The sequence below is a fragment of the Saccopteryx leptura genome, chromosome 2 (assembly GCF_036850995.1).
Source record: "Saccopteryx leptura isolate mSacLep1 chromosome 2, mSacLep1_pri_phased_curated, whole genome shotgun sequence".
NCBI classification, from domain to species: Eukaryota; Metazoa; Chordata; class Mammalia; order Chiroptera; family Emballonuridae; genus Saccopteryx; species Saccopteryx leptura.
This window is the reverse complement of record NC_089504.1, coordinates 259,957,541-259,978,392: the sequence shown is the minus strand read 5'-3', so window position 1 is coordinate 259,978,392 and position 20,852 is coordinate 259,957,541. Positions and strand designations below refer to the sequence as shown.

General features: G+C 47.6%; 1 protein-coding gene across 2 annotated transcripts in view; it reads left to right on the top strand.

Moving 5' to 3' along the window:
* The window catches only part of TNR (tenascin R), a 384,873-nt gene that overhangs the window by 184,256 nt on the left and 179,765 nt on the right, over nt 1–20,852 (top strand). For both annotated transcript variants that reach the window (XR_010749415.1, XM_066371569.1), the window contains exon 2: nt 9,061–9,161. The gene's annotated coding sequence lies outside the window, so the exon portion shown is untranslated. The remainder of the gene's footprint in view (nt 1–9,060; nt 9,162–20,852) is intronic.

The window sequence follows — 20,852 nt, the reverse complement described above, 5'->3', positions numbered from 1 at the left end:
ACATTTATTCTCTGTTTACTAAAGCAAAATACAAACCAGAGAGAAAAGTTAAGAAATATAGATTAAGGGGGAAAAGACAAAGACAATAAAAACATGCCCCAGAGCAAACCAGTGCTGACACTTTGTGTAGTATGTTGTTGGATTTTAAGAATGCGGGGTGCATTGCTGACACGTGTTTGCGCACAAGTCTGCTCCACCTGGGGTTGTAGATTGCGGTGTCATTCCAGGGGATGTCAAGGCACCGGGGATGCTCAGTCAAGAACCAACTCAAAGCACCATGAATGTAGGCTGGGAACTACACAAGCCCTGGGGTGGAAAAGACACACCTGCCCTTTACAGCACAGTCAGACACAGGCTGGGTGAAAGCAACGTTAAGAAACAGAGCAAGGCAGTATTTCATCTTTTCTTACGGCTGAATAGTATTCCATAGTCTGTGTGTACCACCTCCTCTTTATCCAGTCCTCTATGGAGGGACGCTTCGGTTGTGTCTGTGTCTTGGCTGCCATGAATAGTGCAGCAATGAACATAGGGGTGGACAGATCTTTGCATATAAATGTTTTCACAATTTTGAGGTTGATACCCAGAAGAGGGGGTTGCTGGGTCATGTGGTAACACTGGTCTTGATTTTTTGAGGGGTCTCGCTACTGGTTTTTGTAGTGGCTGTGCCAGTTTACATTCCCACCCACTTGCGACAATGGGCATGGACCTTGAGAATACCATGCTAAGTGAAACAAGTCAGGCAGAAAAAGTTAAGAACAATGTAATTTCACTCACTTGGGAAAATAACAGGGAAAGCAACAAATGAACAAACGAGAAAGACATCAAACAAAACCTCATAGACTCACACAATTAACTGGTGGTTCCCAGGAGGAAGGGGGGGGAGATACTAATGGGTAAAGGGAATCACATATGTGGTGACAGAAAAAGATTTGACTTTGGGTGGTGGGCACACAATGCAATATAGATATGATGTATTGTAGAATTGTACACTCCAAATCTATATGTTCTTATTAACCCATGTCACCCCAATAAATTTAATTATTAAAAAGCTATTAACTTCATGCAAAAAAAAGAAAAGAAAAGAAACAGGGTACCCCAGCATCCCAGAGGACACACCGGAATCTTCCAGCCCTACCAGTGATCTCAGATCTCTTGCTAGAGAAGAATTATCTCCAGTTGGAATCCTGGATTGTGAATAAAGAAAGTGTGCTGAAGGATACCAACCAACTCTACTCCAAATCTGCCAGGGGTCCAGTCAGATTCCTGACACTTGTAGGCAAATGCCCCCTTAGAAATAATGAGGCTACTGCAGCCCTGACTCTGGGAGGGGTTACTCATCTGTATAAACACACACATCTGGCCAAAGAAGAACCCATATGCCACCCCCAATAATCCTTGTGGAGACACTGTCTCTGGGGTGAAGTGATGGTCTGACATATGTTCAACTGTCCCAAGTCAACCCTAGAAGGAAGGCTTGGAATGACTTGTCCCTGCTAAATGACACCAGTAGAGAACACACCATGTGTGAGTTCAGAACACAAGGGAGGCCAGGCCGTAGTGTACTGTGCCCAAAATCTCCCTGAGAATTCAGTCCCACGGGCCTTTCAAGCAGCAGCCAGGTCTGGGCCCCCTATTTGCCATCCCTCCTAAGTGAACATGAGATTGGGAAGCCACCATCACTAAGTTAGGGTCTTACTGCACCTCCTGGTTAGAACTTCAGGGAGATGGAGTTAAAGGTACTGTAGCAACATTGGAGAAGCACCTCCCTTCCCTTCTCCAGTTCAGACCTTAGGGCAGTGGTTCTCAAACTTTTTGAAGTTGGGGTGTATTTAAAATTCTACAAATAATTATAGGCGCACTATTTACAAATTTCTGAGAAATATAATAATTAAGTCAAATATTAAAGAAAAATATATAAAGTCCAAGCGTGCTTTTATGGTAATTAAACAAAATGAATATGACAAAATTAAATGTATTCTGACATTAAAAACATTTTTATGTTACATTTTTTGAGTTATGCTTTTTAGAATTTGTAAGAAAGACGGGTTAAAAAATAAAAAAAAACCCAAAAAGTTATCTTTTTATATATAGATACATTCTTAGTAAGATTTAGTAAATTCAGCATGTCCCAGAGCAAATGTGTTAAGTTTTTCATTCTTGTATTTATGAGAAACATGAGCCTGATGTATCCCAGTGATTTCTTCAATGTTTGGGCATATATTTGAAAGGCAAACTCTCATTTCCTCATCAATACATTGAAGAATTCCTCTCTTTTTACTCTTAATTGTGTTGAGTGCAAACCCCCCACCATACATATCATCTTAACTTTATACCAAACAAAGGATAGAAGAAACTTGCCTCCAGTCTTTCCAGGGAACATGGTGGGTAGTGTAAACAATCCAGCACCACAGCTGAACAGCCTTTTGCAACCTAATCAGGCAAGTGAGGTGAGGGTTTGGGGCAAACTGTCAGCTTACAGCCAATTCCCCATACCTCTTTCTCCCAAAAATCTAAACTCCCAAAACCCTGTTGGTTTTTTGGTCCCCAACAGGCACATATCTCTCTGGAATACCATAGGGTGCACCTGGAAATCTTCTAGGGTGCACACTTTGAGAACCACTGCCTTAGAGCAACATTCTCTCCTGACCTTCAAACCAAGACCTTCCCTGGCGGGGAGGAGAAGTGTGTTAATAAATGCTGTCGGCATCCTTGGCATAGTTGTTAGTTGTGACTGTGTGCTTTGCTGGAGCAACCCCGCATCTTCTCAGCCTAAAGATCACAGCAGGATATAACAGGCCAGCCGAGTTCCTGAGTGCAAGCCATCACCACATTGCAAAGTGTTTTTAATACAACAATGTCGAAAGGGCAGCCTGCTCATTTTGATTCTCCACTGGGTCACTTCATTAAACCTGAGATTCTGGAAAAAATTGTATCACTCAGACCATATTTTCCATTAGTAATAATGATAAAAAATAATTATTGAGCTTGTCATATTGACAAGCTCCAGACACCTGTACCTCCACTTAATTATTTGCTGATTAAGATAGGAAAGAACCATGGTGTCTCTCACATGTCTTAACTTTACAAAGCCTCAGCAAATCTTCTGCAGGAAGAACAATGTAAATTGCGAAGGCTGAGCCCCTCCTTTGGTTTGGAAACCAGGAAACTGACTCTGTATTGAGGTCCTTGAACCACGTCATTCAGGTGGTGGAACAAGGGGGAAAAAAGAGAGGAACTAACAAGTTTTGAGCCCCTACTTTTCCCCATGCACTGAGCTAACTACGCCTTTTACATCTATTGTCTAAGTCCAGGATGGCGAACCTTTTTATAAAAACTGCCCACTTTTTGCAGTGCTGGTCAACCTGGTCCCTCCCGCCCACTAGTGGGCGTTCCAGCTTTCATGGTGGGCTAGCGGAGCAACCAAACGGCGCCGCGATTGGCCCACCATGAAAGCTGGAATGCCCACTAGTAGGCGGGAGGGGCCTGGTTTGACCAGCACTGCAAAAGTGGGTGGTTTTTATAAAAAGGTTCGCCATCACAGGTCTAAGTTAATTTTCACAGCAGTCCTCTAAGGACATTTTATTGTTTCCATTTTACAGATTAGGATAGGATTTTCCAAAAACGTGTAGCTGGTCAGAGCTAGAATTTGAGCCCAATTCCATGGGCTTCCATTTGTTGTTCCATGGAGATACAAGAAAGAGAAATGTTTTCTTCCAAGTCTTTATCATTATTGATGAAGGTAAAAAGCATTTGTGGTAGCCAGCCTTCAAGACAATGCCCGATTTACTCCTGCTTTCTAGTATTCATACCCCTGTGTTGTCTGCTTCATCATTAGGATGTTGCAGAAATGATGGTAGTAAGGAAGGTCATAAAAGCCATGGTAGCTTCCACCTCTCTGATTGCTCATCCTGGGGGAACTCAGCCATGTTGTGAGGATACTCAAGCAGCTCTGCAAAGACCCATGTGGAGCAGCCTCCTGAAGCACTGAGCATCACGTACTTGAGCCACCTTGGACTCAGACCCTCCAGTCGTAGCAGATTTTCAGATGACAGTAGCCCTCACCGACACCTTAGCTGAAACTTCATGAGAGACCTTGAGCCAGAACCACCCAGACAAACCACTTCTGAATTCTTGACCCACAGAAACCAGGAGATAATAAATGTTGACTGTTCTAAGCCAGTGAGTTTGGGGATAAGTGGTTTAACTGCAACAGATAACAAATTGAGCATTCATGAACTTGCCACATCTTGCCGGACTGCAACGTCTTGCCAATACCATTGGATCAGAGAAATCCTTCTAAGAAACATTTAAATTTGTGTGCCTGAAAGTACAAGCCCCAAACTAGATTCACTCAAGGTCTCTTTGGGTAGGAGAGCTTGTGAGTTTAGGAGCCGGGTATGGGTCAGATCCCCAATAGCTAAATTCTCCCAACTTCTCCATTTTCTTACTAAGGTACAATTTGTTGGCCATTCACAATCTGATCCATTTTCAGAAACCAATGGCTGTGAGAACTGAGGGAAAATATAAATTGACACTACTTTAGTATGTTGGGTAGCTTTCTGTAGAGCGCTGAGCAGCAGTGCTTGCAATCACATGGCTATTGCTGGACCGTGGCTAGGAATTTGCAGTAAACAAACCAAAACCAACCAAGTACCAAGCTGCAGGCAGAGCATCCAAACGAACTGGGCCGTGAAGTCTGAAACCTGTGCAGATGGTTGCTGTGTCTCGCCGGGCCTGGCAGGGCCTTTCTTTGGCCTCTGATTCACTTAGGCCAGAGGGGAAAACACAGAGCTTTGAAGGAAGTCTGTGCTTGGGGCCACAGGGCCTCCTGGGCTGCACTCTGGACTGCCCAGATCCTCAGATCCTGCTGGGATATCAGGGACATGGACCCCACATGAGAAAGGCGAAGCCCAGCCCCTTGGTTTCCTGAACACATATTCAGTAGAAGAGGGATCAGCATTTGACGAGGAATGAAAATATAACGCACATTTTTGGGGGACATATTTCATAGGAAAACGTTTTTGTTTCAATGATGAGCTATTATTGCAAGTTGACCCCAGAAAATGGAATGAAAGAAGGGTTGAGTACTTAGTGGGGAAGTGCAGGTGGGTGGGTGGGTGGGCAGAAAGTACACAGCAATTAGTGGAAGTTGCTGGGGAGCCAGGTCACCATGTTCTTTAGTCTTGTGGTCCCATGTCCCCTCTCCCTCAGCTCTCCCAGGATTTGGGAGCATGAGTTCTGCACTTGATATTTATCTCTGCTAACGATTTTGCATCTGGAACTCACTGCCACAGGCGAACCTGCCCACATTGTGACACACTGGGTCAATTTCTCTCATAGCAATCCTTTCCCTTGTCACCAGTTATATGAAAATCTACTCCAGGAAAAGATCTCTGTGTGATGTCTTTTCAAAGCTGCAGGGCTTGTTACCCAAATTAAAGTGGATCTATTAGTGGGGTGATGCAGATCATATGGCAAGGGCCAGCATGTTAGAGGCCTTATGAGCCTTGTTCTAACAGAGCAGGTGGTCGCGGCTCCTGGGAGGTCAGCACACACTTGCTCAAATTCAGTGAGGCCAACGCGCAGCACGCAGTGTAAAACCTGCTGCTTTTATCTTAAAGCTTGTCACATGGAAACGGGCACAGGACCAGGACATGGTGGCCCTGCATTCTAGTTCAAATTCTCTAAATGATTCTGTGTTTGGTGTGTACTTCCATCAGTGACTTCCTGCTGTTCCAACTGCCTGTCCCGTGTCTCTCTCCTCCATGAACAGAGCTCCTTGAGGGCAGAGGCTGTACCCTCTTCTTGGATGCCCAGTGTCTGGTGCAGACCTGGGTACTCAGAAGGCTCTTAATACATACTAGCTTCCAATGGCCAAAACACCAAGTGCATTTGCTCACATTCACCTATGCACATGTGTGTTTAGATGAGCATGAAGGAAAGAACAAATGTCTCCGTGACATGCTGCCAGCATGGGGAGGAGGGTGATGTGGATGGTGCAGGATGGAGGGGAGGTAGAGAGAGGCAAGCAAAAACTAAGGAGACTTGGCCCTGGCCGGTTTGCTCAGTGGTAGAGCATTGGTCTGGCGTGTGGAAGTCCTGGGTTTGATTACTGGCCAGAGCACACGGGAGAAGCACCCATCTGCTTCTCCACTCTTCCAGCTCTCCTTTCTCTCTATCTCTTTCTTCCCTTCCCACAGCCAAGGCTCCACTGGAGCAAAGTTTGCCCAAGCGCTGAGGATGGCTCCATGGCCTCCACCTCAGGCACTAGAATGGCTCCAGTTGCAGTGGAGCAATGCCCCAGATGGGCAGAGCATCGCCCCCTGTTTGGCATGCCAGGTGGATTCCAGTCAGATGCATGCAGGAGTCTGTCTACCTGCCCCCCCACACTTCTTACTGGAAAAATACAAAATAATAATAATAATGAGACTGAACTAAATGAAGGAGCCTGGATGTGTGATGTGGTCTTTGGCTAAATGAAGTGCAGATATGCATGCATAAATGAATTAGGGGAAATGATGGTATATATATGTTAAGTTAAAACAAGTTGCAGAGTAGTTCAGTTAAAAACTACACAGGAGATACCCCATGTACCTGTATATCTATGCATAATTAGGTTTAAATGAGCACAAGGGAGGGTGGATGTAGTGGGTGCTATGGGTCACCCCCCACCCCAACTGTTGGGAGTGTTGATTGCTGACAGCTCACAGCTGAGTTCCTCTTCAGGGGTTGCTCTCAGCCAAAGGGAGGTGCTTTGCCCAAAGCTGTGCCTGTACCCTCCCGTGGGGCAGCTCACATCCAAAGACTGATGAGGGCCCAAGGCCTGTCCCTTTTTAATGCTGGACAGCTCACAAGCTTCTCTGGCCAATTCTGTCCCCTGTACTCTCCCAGGAGAGGAAGTAGCAGGTATAAGTATGCCCAGTAAACCTCTGTGTACATATACTGTCTCAATCTCTATCCTGTGGACTTGACTTAAGACCGTGTGGCAGGATATGTACTTGTTTATGAACATGTTACCTCAGGGCTGAGATTGGAGGGGAAGGATTAACCTTTTTGTATACATCTTCATATGAATTTGCTTATTATAATGAGTACTTCTTGCTTTTATAATTCTAAGAATATCATAGAAAGAAATTTAAAGTGTAATAAGCAAAATATATGTGAATTGAATGAATGGATGACCATACCTACATCTAGTTGGAGAAATAACAATACAAGAGCACATTGAAGGCGTCAATGTTTAATGAGCTAAACTAAGGGGGATTTTTTCTGATGCTTTTGATGGCTTTTGACTTAGTTGTTTCAAAAGAGATTGAACCAGCTTCCTAAGAGTGAGGGCATCACCTCACAGGTAAGATAAGAAGAGGCCCTGGCTGGTTGGCTCAGTGGTAGAGCATTGGCCCCACGTGTGGAGTCTCAGGTTTGATTCCCAGCCAGGGCACACAGGAGAAGCACCCATCTGCTTCTCCACTCTTCCCACTCTCCTTCCTCTCTCTCTCTCTCTTTCTTCCCCTCCTGTAGCCAAGGCTTCATTGGAGCAAAGTTGGCCCTGGTGCTGAGGACAGCTCCATGGCCTCTGCCTCAGGTGCTAGAATGGCTCCAGTTGCAATGGAGCAATGGCCCAGATGGGCAAAGCATTGCTCCCTAATGGGCATACTGGGTGGATCCCGGTCAGGTGCATGCGGGAGTATGTCTCTGCCTCCTTGTTTCTCACTTCAGAAAAGTATAGAAAAAAAAAGGATGAGAAGAAAAGGGGGTCAGTGGACGGAAGCAAGGAGGAGAGCTCTCTGCCAGAAAAAGTGGCTGCAAATTTGGGGCAACTGCTGTCCAAATTACACTGTCCAAAGCCTTGTAAGTCTTCCATTGAGGGAGCAGCCAGATTAGAATCAGAGGAGGGAAATACCTGGCATTTATATGATATTACCCGCAATGCCTCCTTGCCGTGGGCACTGGCACACCCATGCCCTGATGACCAGCCTCCTCCTCTATGCACCCCAGAATCTTTCCCAGCCCCACTCTCCTGGCAGCCACTGCTGATATGCTGGAGTATTCACCAGTGATGAAATCTATTCGCCCTTCCAGAACTAAGCAATCTTTTCACTGCCTCCTATTCCAGAGTTCCATCAGGTCCTCCGGGAAGATTGATTTATTCAGGAATAACTTAGAGGAGCAAGCCTACACCTTAGCCCAAGGCTTGCTCCTTGAATCATCCGGTGCTACTCAGTTTTTGCAAATGCCTCCTCTTTCAGAGACTCTAAATGAGATCCCAGAGGCTCAGCGAGCCCTTTGGAGAGGGCTCAGAAGGGTTTGTAAGAAGCAAGCCCTCGAAGGCAGAATCATTCTGCTGGGGTTTGTGTCAGTGGTCCCTGGGAATTGTGTAGGGCACTCCTGGTCCAAGTTCGGTATCGGAGTCCTGCTGAAAGAGACTACAAACTGCTGACACTGAAACTCCACCCTTGCAGTAATGTTACTGCATCTTTGAGCTGTTCTGTGCTGGCATTGTGCTTGGAACAAGAGCTGAAAAGCAGTGATCAGGGCAGAGAGTCTGCCCTGGAGGGGTTAAGAGTCCAGAGTGGCAATAGCTTAAATAAAGAGCTTTACAACAAGTGGTGGCTTTTATGATGCTGGCTGCCTCGGAGGTTAAGAACATAAGAAGGCCCCAGGTTTAGGGGGCAGGTGAGTGGCTTCCCCAAAAAAGTGTCAAGCACTTGTTGTGATCAGATCAGCCAAGCACGTACCTGAGGCCGCCTGCAAAGACCTCAGCATGGTCTTGCTGCATAAAACACTTTTCTGGATGTACAATTATTCTGTAGAATTCCTGCCTTAAATATTTACCAATTTATTGCAAAGCTATTGGAATGCATAAAAGAAAATCATTGAAACAGATAGAACTCTCAGGGAAATAACTCAATAAATAACAGTTTTCCTTGTTTTAAAAATGTGCAGGGTGTGCCTCCCGGCATGGTGAAAAGCAGACAGGGCACGGGGTTGGAAAGGGAAACTGAGGTTCCCTGATTGGAAACCATAAATGTATTTCTTCCCACCCTTTTCCCATTCCAGGCGCCCAGACCATCGAAACCGCACAGAGGCCGGGTCTCTCCAGGGGGTTGGAAGTAAAGACCTGCGGGGACGGGAAAACATCAGAGACACCACCACTAAAGGTACCGCTTCCTGTGAACCTTTCATTACCCATCGTTGCCGTGGTCAGGGTGAGGCTTTAACGGGTGACTGCACATTCTCAGGGATTTGAGGCTCTGTCAGTGTAAGGACAGCCTGGGTGACAGAGTCCCCTTGCAGTGAGGTGGTCAGGAGCAATAGCTCCCCAGGCTTCAGGCCATCTGGAGAAAAAGATGGAGAAACCAATCATCCTGGGATTGGGTTCCTCGCAAGATATTTCTGAAATGCATTTCCTGATGTGATTGGTGATAAAAGCGTGTCACTGAGCTCACCCCCTCCGAGCGGCTAAACTCTATCCCAGCCCAGCTGCGCCTGCGCTGAGCCCGCACGGATCAGTCGCTGAATTATTCACCAGCCTGACTCGAGAATTTCTGGAGTTCCAAGCATGATGAAAATATATCCCTCTCTTTATCTCTACCCATAACTATTTATATGGCTGGAGGAAAAGAAAAAATAACCTGTCGTTTTATTTCTTTTAATTTAAAAGCTTTCCTAATTCCATTTTCACACCACATATATATGTCTAAAGAATTTTCAGGTTGAAATAATAACCTCTAGAAAGCATTCCGTGGGAGAAGGCTCTCAGGATTCACCGCGCTGACAGGCACAGTGAATACTTTGCTCCCTTAATAACCTTCCCCCGGCACTCAAACCTCCCATGACGAGTTGGGAACTATTCAAACAGGCGAGGCCTTTTCTTGCGGTTCCATATGCTGATAATACGTACACCCGCCAGCCTTCTCTCCCGAGCCGTGGATGCGGTTGCTGAAGTTTGTTCAGGAAAAACTTATTTCCTTCCTCAGATACTCCATGCACTCATTACCCAACCCTTATCCATGTAACGATAAGAAGTCGCATGTTGAAATCAAACCAGAGCATCCTCGGTGACATCTGCCTCACTTGGGGTCACTTGATTACAGAGTACCCCAAGCCATTTAAAACACCTCTGAGGTACAAACTCACAAGAGACATCATTGCCTTAAGCTGGCTGTCAGCCATTCACACGTAAGAATGAATTGTTGAGTTCGGTGTTTCTGCGCTCACAGTTGGTTGAGATTAAGTTCTCTGCAACCAAGCAGAGCTGGCACGGGGCGGACCGTTGGGGCAGGAGCTAGGGGTCCTTGTCATAAGAGCATCACTGGAAATGCATTAAGATGTAAATGTACTTATCAGCACTATGCTCAGACAAAATACTTGTGTAGCTAAAAGGATATTTGACAAACCACTTGCATTGAAAGATTAAGTCCCCCCCCCCTTTCCTGAAGAGTAACTTGTGTAAATAAAAATAGTGCTCTCTAAACTGACTTCCAAACAAGGTGAGTTCAGCTGAGAATGGGAACTTGGGTGCTGTCATCCTTCTCTACAGAGATGTTAAATAAATGTGTAAAGAATATTGGATTAAAGGTAAGACAAATTATTAGCTTGACAGAAACACCCACATACTCTCATCCATCCCTGAAGTTTTGGTGGATGAGTTGGAAGGATAAAAGAGGGAGCCCGGGACCCCACGGTGCAGAGGGAAGGCGGCAGAAAGAGAACCTCACGTCATTCCTGGAGCCAGCCTTACCTGTCCCAGTCCTGCCTGGGGACCAAGCTGCAGGCTGGACCAGAGAATGCTCTCAAAAGGCAAGGATGGGCCTGAGGTTTAAAGCAGGGCCTGGGATGTCCCCCGGGATATTGTGATGTACAATAAATATATATTTGGTCTTCATCTCATTTCTGGCGCAGAGCTTCTAAAACCCTTGGCATTTCCAAGTGTGCTAAAAGAGATAAAGGTGTCTTGATATTTATAGCAAACATCTTTCAGCCACCCCTTTATATTAATGAGGTGATTTCTGGAAATCCCCTAAAGGTGGGGGCTGCTTACCAGGGAACCCAAACATGTGATTAAAGGGTTTAAATTTTCAGTCCCTCTCCTGACCCACAGTGGAGGAGAGAGGGGACTGAGGTTGAGTTCAATCACCAATGGCCAAAGAGTTCATCAATCATGCCTATGCAGTAAAACCTCCTTAGCAACACAAAGGTCAGGGTGCAAAGAGCTTCCATAGGAACAGAGAGGCTCCTTCGATCGGGACCTCACCTTCTGTGTCTCTCCATCCAGCTGTTGATGTGTATACTTTAATATCCTCTGTAACAAACCAGTAATCCAGTGAGTAAACGGGTTTTCTGAATTCTGTGAAGTGCTCTGGCAAACTAATCAAACCCAAGGAGGGAGTTGTGGGAACCTCCAGTCTGTAGCTGGTCGTTCAGAAGCACAGGTGACAACCTGGACTTGGGATTGGTGGCTGAAGTGGAGGACAGTCTTGTGGGATGGAGCCCTCTACCTGTGGCATATGATGTTCTCTCTGGGTAGACAGTAGCAGAACTGATGATCACAGAGAATTGCTTCGTGTGTGTGTGTGTGTGGGGGGAGAACCCCACATTAGAATTGGTGTTAGAATCAGATTCATAATCCCAAAGCACCTTGGAACCATAAAGATACCAGAGTTCAGTCCCATTCCAATCTAGGACTGACAGAAGTCCTGTCAGACCCAAGCTGGAGGCGAGGGGCCTCCCTCAAAGCCAGCTGACAACAGCCAGTGGTCTGGGCCGGGGTGGTAGCTCCTGCTGGCCTCCTCAGGGCATGGCTTCCCAGAAGTCTACAGGACTCAGTATTCAGGGGTGGTTCTCACCAGAAGTCTACAGGATGCAATATTCAGGGGTGGTTCTCAGAATCACCCACTTCTCTGTTGATTAAAACTCAAAACCACATTGTGGCTCAGAAACCAGTCATCTTTCTCTGCCGAGCCTTGTCACATGGGTACAACCGACCTCACAGGAGGGCACAGATTGTCTGGAATAGTCTTGTCCCCTTGTATTTACAAATGGCTGTTGACGAGCTTGGTTTTGTGTTGGAATGGCAGAAGCTACCACATAGAAAAGCCTTGAGTCCCCTGCTGGCTCTTAGCAATTCAGACAGAGGTGTGCTTCCCGAGCTGCTCACTCAGCCCGCTGCTACCCACCTTCACTCCCTGTGCATTTGAAAAGCGGCTTATTTTAAAAGCTGATTAGATGGGCCCTTAATAACATTAGAGTTTAAATGGCCCCAGATAGGCTTTCAGCTTCCTGCCAAATTGAGATAAATGTGATATTTGGGGAGCTAAGCTCCCAGCTTCAAGGCTGCTCTGGACCACAGACAGGTTTGGAAGCACTGTTCGTGTTATGTACCGTTGAGTCAGCTTTGACTCCTGGTGACCCTGTGTGTGGGTGACGTCCACCATGTCCCGTCCTCAGCAGCCCTGCGCAGCCCCTGTGGAGTCATCCCTGTGGCTTCTTTTGTGGAGTCAATCCTTCTCGTAGGTGGTCCTCCTCTTTCCCTGCCGCCTTCGGTTTTCCCCAGCAGTATTGTCTTTTGCAAAGAGGCCTGCCTTCTCACAATGGGCCCGAAGTAGGATGTCTTCAGTGTTTGTCTCCAGGGATGTTTCAGGCTTATTGCTCTGGGTCCCCCTTGTCCATCTTTCCAGAGGTCCAGGTTATCCATGAAGCTCTCATCCAACAGCATATTTGGAATGAATTAAGTTTCTTTTTCCTACCAGCCTTCTTCACTGTCCAACTTTCACATTCATCCATACAAAGTCGTTGGGAATGGGAGGGTGTGGAGGGTCTTAGCCTCGGTCTCTATTGACACATCTTTGCTCTCAAAGATCTTTCCTAATTCTTCCATCACTGCTTCTCTGAGCCTCAGCCCTCTCTTGATTTCTGGGCTGCAGTCTCCATATGAATTAACGACTGAACTGAGGTCAGCAAAGCCCTGAACAATTTCCACATCCTCCCTGTCTATGCTTCAGCTGTGTATTTCTTGTGTAGTCATGATCCTGTCTTCCTGCTGTTCAGGTGCAGTCCCGCTTTGGCTCGCTCTTCCACTTTTATGAGAAGTCGTTTCAACTCATGGCTACTTTCTGCCAGTCAGGTGGGGTCATCTGCATATCTTAAGTTATTGATATTCCACCAATTTTTGCTCCTCCTTCTGTTGAGTCTAGCCCAGTTTTTATATACTATGGTTTGCATGCAGATTAAACAGCTAGTGAGATAAAATACACCTGTGTCTGACACTGTTGTCTGTAGAACAACACCTTCCCCCATGTTTGTCTGCAGCCTAGAACTGGGCTTGTGTATACTGTGAGGTCGCTTTCATCTTCAGAGGTCTAGGACTCTGTGTGTAGATGGGTCTTCATGATCATGCGTTTTCAAGGGAAGGTAAGTTGAGGGCAAGGGGCGCAGGGCAGAGTTAAACATCTATGTGACAATCTATGGGAATACTTCTTTCTGGATGTCCGCACTCTCTGATAACTTTCAGTTCCAGGGAACCTTTCCTGAGCAACTGGCATTTAGTCATTTAATTTAATATTAATGTTGTTGATACCCAACTTGTGCTTAGAATAATACAAAATGATCAGAATTGTGAATGTATCATCTTGGTTTGTGGGTTCAGCTCCCTCTATAACTCTTCTAGGCGGCTTCAGTGCTGGGCAGGGGGATGCACTTAATCAAGCCATCAAGGTATGACTGCCTTCTCATTTAATACTCTTCTGTAAGTTTTAGTAAAAGTTAAAACAGAATGGCCAGGGATACAGAGGGGAAGGGAACAAAGGTGAATGTGAACTAACTGTTCAGAGCTGAGGTGAATGTATTTCTACAAATAAGTAAACAAAAACTCAGTTGTCCTCTCTTTCCCATCTTCTCCCAACCAAACCAAACCCCCGGTGTATTTAGAATTAATTCTTGAGATTCTTGAAAACATGGCCAGCCCCTTATTTGCGGTGGTCATTGCAGAAGTGCCCATGAATTTAAGCTTCCTTTTGGAATGTTCACCACATGACTGCCGCTCTTGCAGCCTTTCAGTAGAAGCTAAACCTTGGGCTTGAACTTTGCCTTTGCATTCTGGTGGGAAGAGACAAACCAGCATGTTACCCTGACGGAACTCTAAGAAATCTAAGGAGCCGCCCAGGAGAGGAGGGGAGAAGCTGTGCCTGGGCACAGCTGTGGGTGAGCCTGCTCCTCCATTCTGGTCCATCTACTCCACTTCAACTGTGGCTTGAATGGATTCAAACAGAAACTAGTTTGAATGTGAATGGCCACTTGGCTGTCTCCTGAGAACAGGGTAGAGAAAGATCAGTGAAGTGGGGCTTTAGACTCACAGAGTTTGACTCTTCCTCAATCCTCCGATCAGCCTCCACCAGGGCCAAGCTCGCCTGGGCCCCTGTGCAGCTCCTCACAGAGGGCACAGAGCAGTGTTATGGGGTCTCCGCAGAGCACCCAGACTCAGTCCTGCTCCTTAGCAAATCAGGCCCCCATTCGGCAGTGATACACTTTTTATCAAGATACACTTTTCTGTTGCTTAGAAAGTTAAAGTAGTTTCTCAGTATTTATTTGTGTTTTTTTCCTAAACATCTGGCCATTTCCTGGGGAAAATGTGGAATATGGGGTGTGTCAGCCAGCACTTTGCGGGAAACACCACCTATCCCTTTGCCAAGCCCGGGGCCGTGCAGAAAGGACTCTGCTGAGTTCTGCTCCTCTCCTCCTCAGCATGCCTCTGCATGGTGGCCCTCCCTGAGTTCTGCTCCTCTCCTCCTCAGCATGCCTCTGCATGGTGGTCCTCCCTGAGTTCTGCTCCTCTCCTCCTCAGCATGCCTCTGCATGGTGGCCCTCCCTGAGTTCTGCTCCTCTCCTCCTCAGCATGCCTCTGCATGGTGGCCCTCCCTGAGTTCTGCTCCTCTCCTCCTCAGCATGCCTCTGCATGGTGGCCCTCCCTGAGTTCTGCTCCTCTCCTCCTCAGCATGCCTCTGCATGGTGGCCCTCCCTGAGTTCTGCTCCTCTCCTCCTCGGCATGCCTCTGCATGGTGGTCCTCCCTGAGTTCTGCTCCTCTCCTCCTCAGCATGCCTCTGCATGGTGGCCCTCCCTGAGTTCTGCTCTTCTCCTCCTCAGCATGCCTCTGCATGGTGGTCCTCCCTGAGTTCTGCTCTTCTCCTCCTCAGCATGCCTCTGCATGGTGGTCCTCCCTGAGTTCTGCTCCTCTCCTCCTCAGCATGCCTCTGCATGGTGGCCCTCCTGACTTGCTTTCTCCTGTTTTTGGGGGGGGGGACAAAGTGTCCCTGCTCCTTGCAAGGCAAACTCTCCCCCCAGTTACCTCTCAGCCCCTTCCCTACCACCTGCCACAGAGCCGTCTTCATTCAGCGGGCTCCTCACTCAGACGCTCTCCCTTTCTGTGAGTGAGTTCTTCCCCTTCTGACAGCCGAGCCTTGATCCCTGGTAAAACAAACAGACAGCTTTTGCATGATTTTGTGAGCCTCTACCTCCTTCTTTTATGCCAAACTCTCTTCCCATCATAGACTTACCCCTCTATCCCATGGAGAATGGTGCATCCTACCTAGTTACTTAGTAAATTCGACTTAGTTCAGCCAACACACATGGGTCATCTGCTCTGAGCTGTGCCCAGTCTGGATTCGGACCCACAAGGAGGACACCTCTTATGAGGCAGCCAAGCAGGCCAACTCCTCCCCAGATTACGTCTGTGATAAGTGCAATGAGGGCATGGTGTACTATACAGAGGCAGGAGTCCTCTGCCCCATCTTGGGGGTGAAGGACAGTAAGGAAAGTGCCAAGGGAGACAAATGGGGGACTCGAGAAGGGGAGAGAAAAGCAGAGACGGAAAGGGGCAGTCCCAGTGGAGGGAGCAGCGTGGGCAAGGTCCTAGAAACCACCGAGGCAGGAAGACATGTGGTGGGCACAGGTGCTGCCTGAGACAAGCGGTGTTATGGCTCCAGAGGATGGCAGACAATTTATCTTCTCAGGCAAGGGAGCCTGAGGAACTCGAACGCTCTCTTGCAGACACTGGGAGCAATGAAAAGTTCAGAGTTGGAGCTGTGACATGACCAAGTAGCCTTTTAAGAACGTCGCTCAGGAAGCCGCCGTTAGAGGGGGAGGTCAGCTGAGCTGCTCTAGTCACCCAGATAGGAGGTGGTCAGGGCCTGAGCCAAGAGGGGCTCTGGGGTTGGACAGGAGGCTCCTCCATCCCCCACGCACCCCCGTTGGAGCCACCCCGTGGGCTGTGTGCTCTCTCGGCACTGAACCCTCAGCGCGTCTCCGGTGCTTTTCTCATTGTGCTGACTCAGCTTGCGTCGCAGTTGTTTGTGTAGTTCTCTGACTTCCCTTAGCAGATGGGATCTCTCGTCTCCCTTCCTCAAATGACAAGGCCTGGTTTGTAATAAGAGCTAAAGAAAAGGTTATTTCGTTAAATTGAAATTTCAAGCGCTTCAAACCATGAGTAATTGAGGAATCAGCCATGTATAAGCATTCATCGTTTACATAATTGTGTAAACAAGCTGATAAAAATGGTTTATTTTTTCCCCCATTATTTTATTATCCCAGAATGCCCTGCTCTATTCTCAGTTCTGCAGATTTTAGGGAAATAGTAAACACGTTCTCTGTTAGACGTGTGTGGAGGGGGCGCTCTTGGCTCTCACCTTCCTGGGTGAGGGGGATGTTTGAAAGGAGGGGACTGATGATTGCATTGATTGAATATGAAAGCCGAGTGCAAATATTGAGAAGTATGCTGTCTGAAGGGGCAGAATCGCGGTGCTCACTGCATGATGGGACCCGTGCGCAGAGTCCCGAAGGTCAATGGGCAGATACAAATTGATTAAGCTAAGTACTTACTGAAATTGCTTTCCAACATACTGATGAGAATTGATCATAAGCCAGGCCCATATTTATAGTGAAAATGCTTATGTAAACTTACCCTTTGGTGTGTCATCAAAGCAAATTAAATTGCCCAGACTTTCCCCAAAATAAACGTTATCTGCGGTACAGTTAACAAATACACATTGTAGGGGGTTAACCAGCACTTATCGTTTTGTGATTGACTTTTTCCATACATGGACCTGATTGGCCCCACAACAGCTTTGACTGTGGCACCTTAGTATAACCCTGAGGTTAACCCAGCGAAGGGATTCTGCTGGCCGAGAGTCAGTCAGTCCTATTCAGTGCAGAACCCAACCTGTCACTCGTAAACCCCATCCCTTGCTCCTAGGAAACGAGGAGCCAGAAATCTCCTAACCCTGGACTGCATCCAACAGACAGAGGCAGGCGCTGTGAGCATCCCCAGCCTGGGGCACTTGGTCAGCAGAGAAGGAAAGGGGTGGATCAAAGATGAGGCAGATACAGGTGAAAAAAGAGAAAGGAGTAAAAGGCCCAGTTAGCGCATCTTTACTGAGTAATTTTTATGTGTCAGATAGAAAAGGATGAGCCATGGGCCACACTGAAGAAGTACACATCATGGTCCCTGCTCTGAAGGAGCTCAGGAATGAGTGCAGATGGCAATTCTAAACCCAGGAAACAGTTAAAATGCTGATGTGTGACAATACAATGAGATACGGAATACCACACCCTGATACCGGCTGTGTTAGGTTACTGGGCACTGAACTGAGTGTTCCAGGGCTCAGGGGAGTGGAGGCAGCCACAGAGGACCTCGTGGAAGAGGGTCTGGACAGTGAGCTGAGCCTCGGACGCAGGGGTGGTAAAAGCCAGGAAGGCAAGATGACACCTCAGACTATGGAAAGGGAAGACTTAGCCGAGAGGAAGGCAGAGGAAAGGAAAAGGGAAAAGTTGCTGATAACAGTGAGGGCCGGGCGGCCACCACAGCTGCCGCACATCTCTGGGCTCCTGTGCCAACTCTTAGATTGCCTTGGCCAGAGACCAACAATATGTCTGTGGTCCCCACAGTCCCTGCAGAATTGGCCTAGTGCCAGGCAAGTTTTGTTGTCTCTGTGATCACAAAGTGGAGCATCTTTTTTCCCTGTGTTTGCTTGAGAAGAATGCTGTTTACACAGAAAGACTCACACACTTCAGGCTGATCTTTGACAATTGAATTCTCATATTGCCAACAATTGGGTGTGAAGAACTCACAGAAACTTCACAGCAGATGAGATGGCTTCATCAGCTGACGGTTCCATAGCCTCTGAGCGATTGAGAGACTTGTAAATTAAGGATAATTTATTAGATGCATTTCAAGTGGGCTTTACCCAGAGAGCATGAGATTGCCCACAAAATATATTTTGATTGGCACTGTGAAATCTCGCTGCCCCACCCTCACCCCCTCTCAAATGTTAAGAAAATAAAAATAAAACAGCCGGTTCTGCCATGTTCTCTCAAAGCCTCTCATTTGAGAGACATTCCTGGAAAGGAGTGGCCCCTCCCAGATGTCCCTTCTGAAAGGCTGGTGTCCCCAGGGAAACCTGTTTAGCCACACTAGAATGCTTGTTTTATGAGTTCATTTTTGTTCTAAAGGCCACTGGGGGCGGGGAATGCAGAGAAGAGGAGGAGAAATAATGGTGTGAGAAGAGGGAAAGATAATTTCAGACCATGGGGCTTTGCCAGGAAAGGCAGGATTGGAGAGGGTATCCAGTGTACGTGGGGGGTTATCTGGATAGCTAATGAGCAGAATAAAGTGCGGGGTAGGGGAGAGAAAGCGAGAGCAAGAGAGAGCACCATATAATGGGACAAATCTAGAATCAAACCTTGCCTCCTTTGAAGCCTGTCCGAGCAGCCCTGACTGACTGGATAGCTCCCACATCCAAGCTGGGCATATTCATGTCCCCCCTGGGAACTGTCAGCATTGCTTAAGAGAACAGAAAGGTGGAGGAACAGAAGGATAAGACTAGCAGGGGCGGGGGGCTACTGGTTTGCCCTAAATTTGGCCAGTGCAGGCAGAATGCACGTGCACGCAACCGAGTCAAGTTCAACCACCGCAAAACCACAGCAAGCCTTTTATTGGACACAGAGAAGAAAATGCCTGGAGATCCCCCCCAGCGCAGGACAACTGTGACCATGGGCCAGTGGAGTGCCGTGATGCCCAGCTGAGTCAGCAGAGTACAGCAAAGCTGGGAAATGATTTAAGAACTAGAGGAATGAAACTCTGCGGGAACTCTGCTAACCCGATACCAGAAACACAGAGCCATTGCATGTTCAGTCTAGGATTTTACAGCTTATTCCAGCCCAACCCTCATCTTCTAGCTAGGGGGGAATGGGGCCCTGAGAAGAGTTAAGATTGGCTGAGAGCTTTCTGTCCGCCATTTTGATTACTTTCTATGTATTAACCCATTTACTCCTTCCAACGACCAATAATAATAGGTATTGTTATCATTTCCATTCTACAGATAAAGAAATCGGGGCACAGAAAAGCTAGGTAATTTGCCCAAGATCAAACAACCTAGCAAGTGGCAGGGTGGGGATTTAAACCCTGGCAGTTTGAGCCCAGAGCTCCCTCCACACACACCTACCCTGAGAGATCTATTTGTGATCGCCCAGCCAGAGACTCCAGAAGGGAAAAGCTTTCTTTTGTCATTTGGAGCCTGGCACGTGCAGGTTAGAGTGTGTCGCTTGCGCAGTGACAAATGCCTGTTGGAGAGAGGCCATAGCAGACCTGGTAAGTAAGGCCTTGTGGGGGCTGAAGGCTGTCCTGAAAGGGCAGCAGGGCACCACAGTGGAGTACTGTCCCTCCGCACTCAGCGAGAGGGGATGGGCTTGTACTGGCACTGCTGCATTTGAGGCTGTGATAGTTATCGAGATAATGGCCCCAAGATGGAAGAGCAGATAGAACTCTTGGTGAAGAGGGGGAGCCTGAGGTAATGAAATCATGAAGACTCTATTGATGAGGTTTTCATAGTGATTCATGCAACAGCAATCGACTGAGCGTGGCAATAAAGGCTGGGGAGGCACTGAGTCTCTCAACGGACCACATTTTCCGAATGCTACCTTCTCTGGCCGCTATGTGCTCTAGAAAGGACACGAGGTCTGGTCCACTGTGAGCTCACAGTCTAATCGATGAACAGGGCAGTGGTGGAGCACTAGCCTCCCTGCACACCCTCTGGAGTACCAGGCACGCAGGAGTGCATCGCCTGTTATGTTAGTATGGACTGCTTTGAAGAAGAAATTACTAGCTGGGATTCTTGGGGGTCAGAGAGGCAACTGTAGCAGAGGGCTGTGCTGATGAGACGTTGGTGTTTTTTTTTTGTTTTTTTTTTTTATTTCTTTTTGTATTTTTCTGAAGCTGGAAATGGGGAGAGATAGTCAGACAGACTCCCGCATGCACCCGACCGGGATCCACCCGGCACGCCCACCAGGGGCGACGCTCTGCCCACCAGGGGGCGATGCTCTGCCCCTCTGGGGCGTCGCTCTGCAGCGACCAGAGCCACTCTAGCGCCTGGGGCAGAGGCCAAGGAGCCATCCCCAGCGCCCGGGCCATCTTTACTCCAATGTAGCCTCGGCTGCGGGAGGGGAAGAGAGAGACAGAGAGGAAGGAGATGGGGGTGGAGAAGCAAATGGGCGCTTCTCCTATGTGCCCTGGCTGGGAATCAAACCTGGGTCCCCCGCATGCCAGGCCGACGCTCTACTGCTGAGCCAACCGGCCAGGGCCACGTTGGTGTTTTAAGATGAGGATTATTACTGTTTGTGATGAACAGAGAAATGAGTAGTGAATTGCAAAGAACAATGACAGTGACAATAGTGAAACTGCCATGGAAGGAGGCAGATCTTTTGTGGTTAACATGGTCATGGGTGGTTTTAATGAAGGAAAAGAAGGGGCTTCTAACATGAATGGGGAGGTTGGAGAAGCACATGTCTATTGTGTAACAGGGAC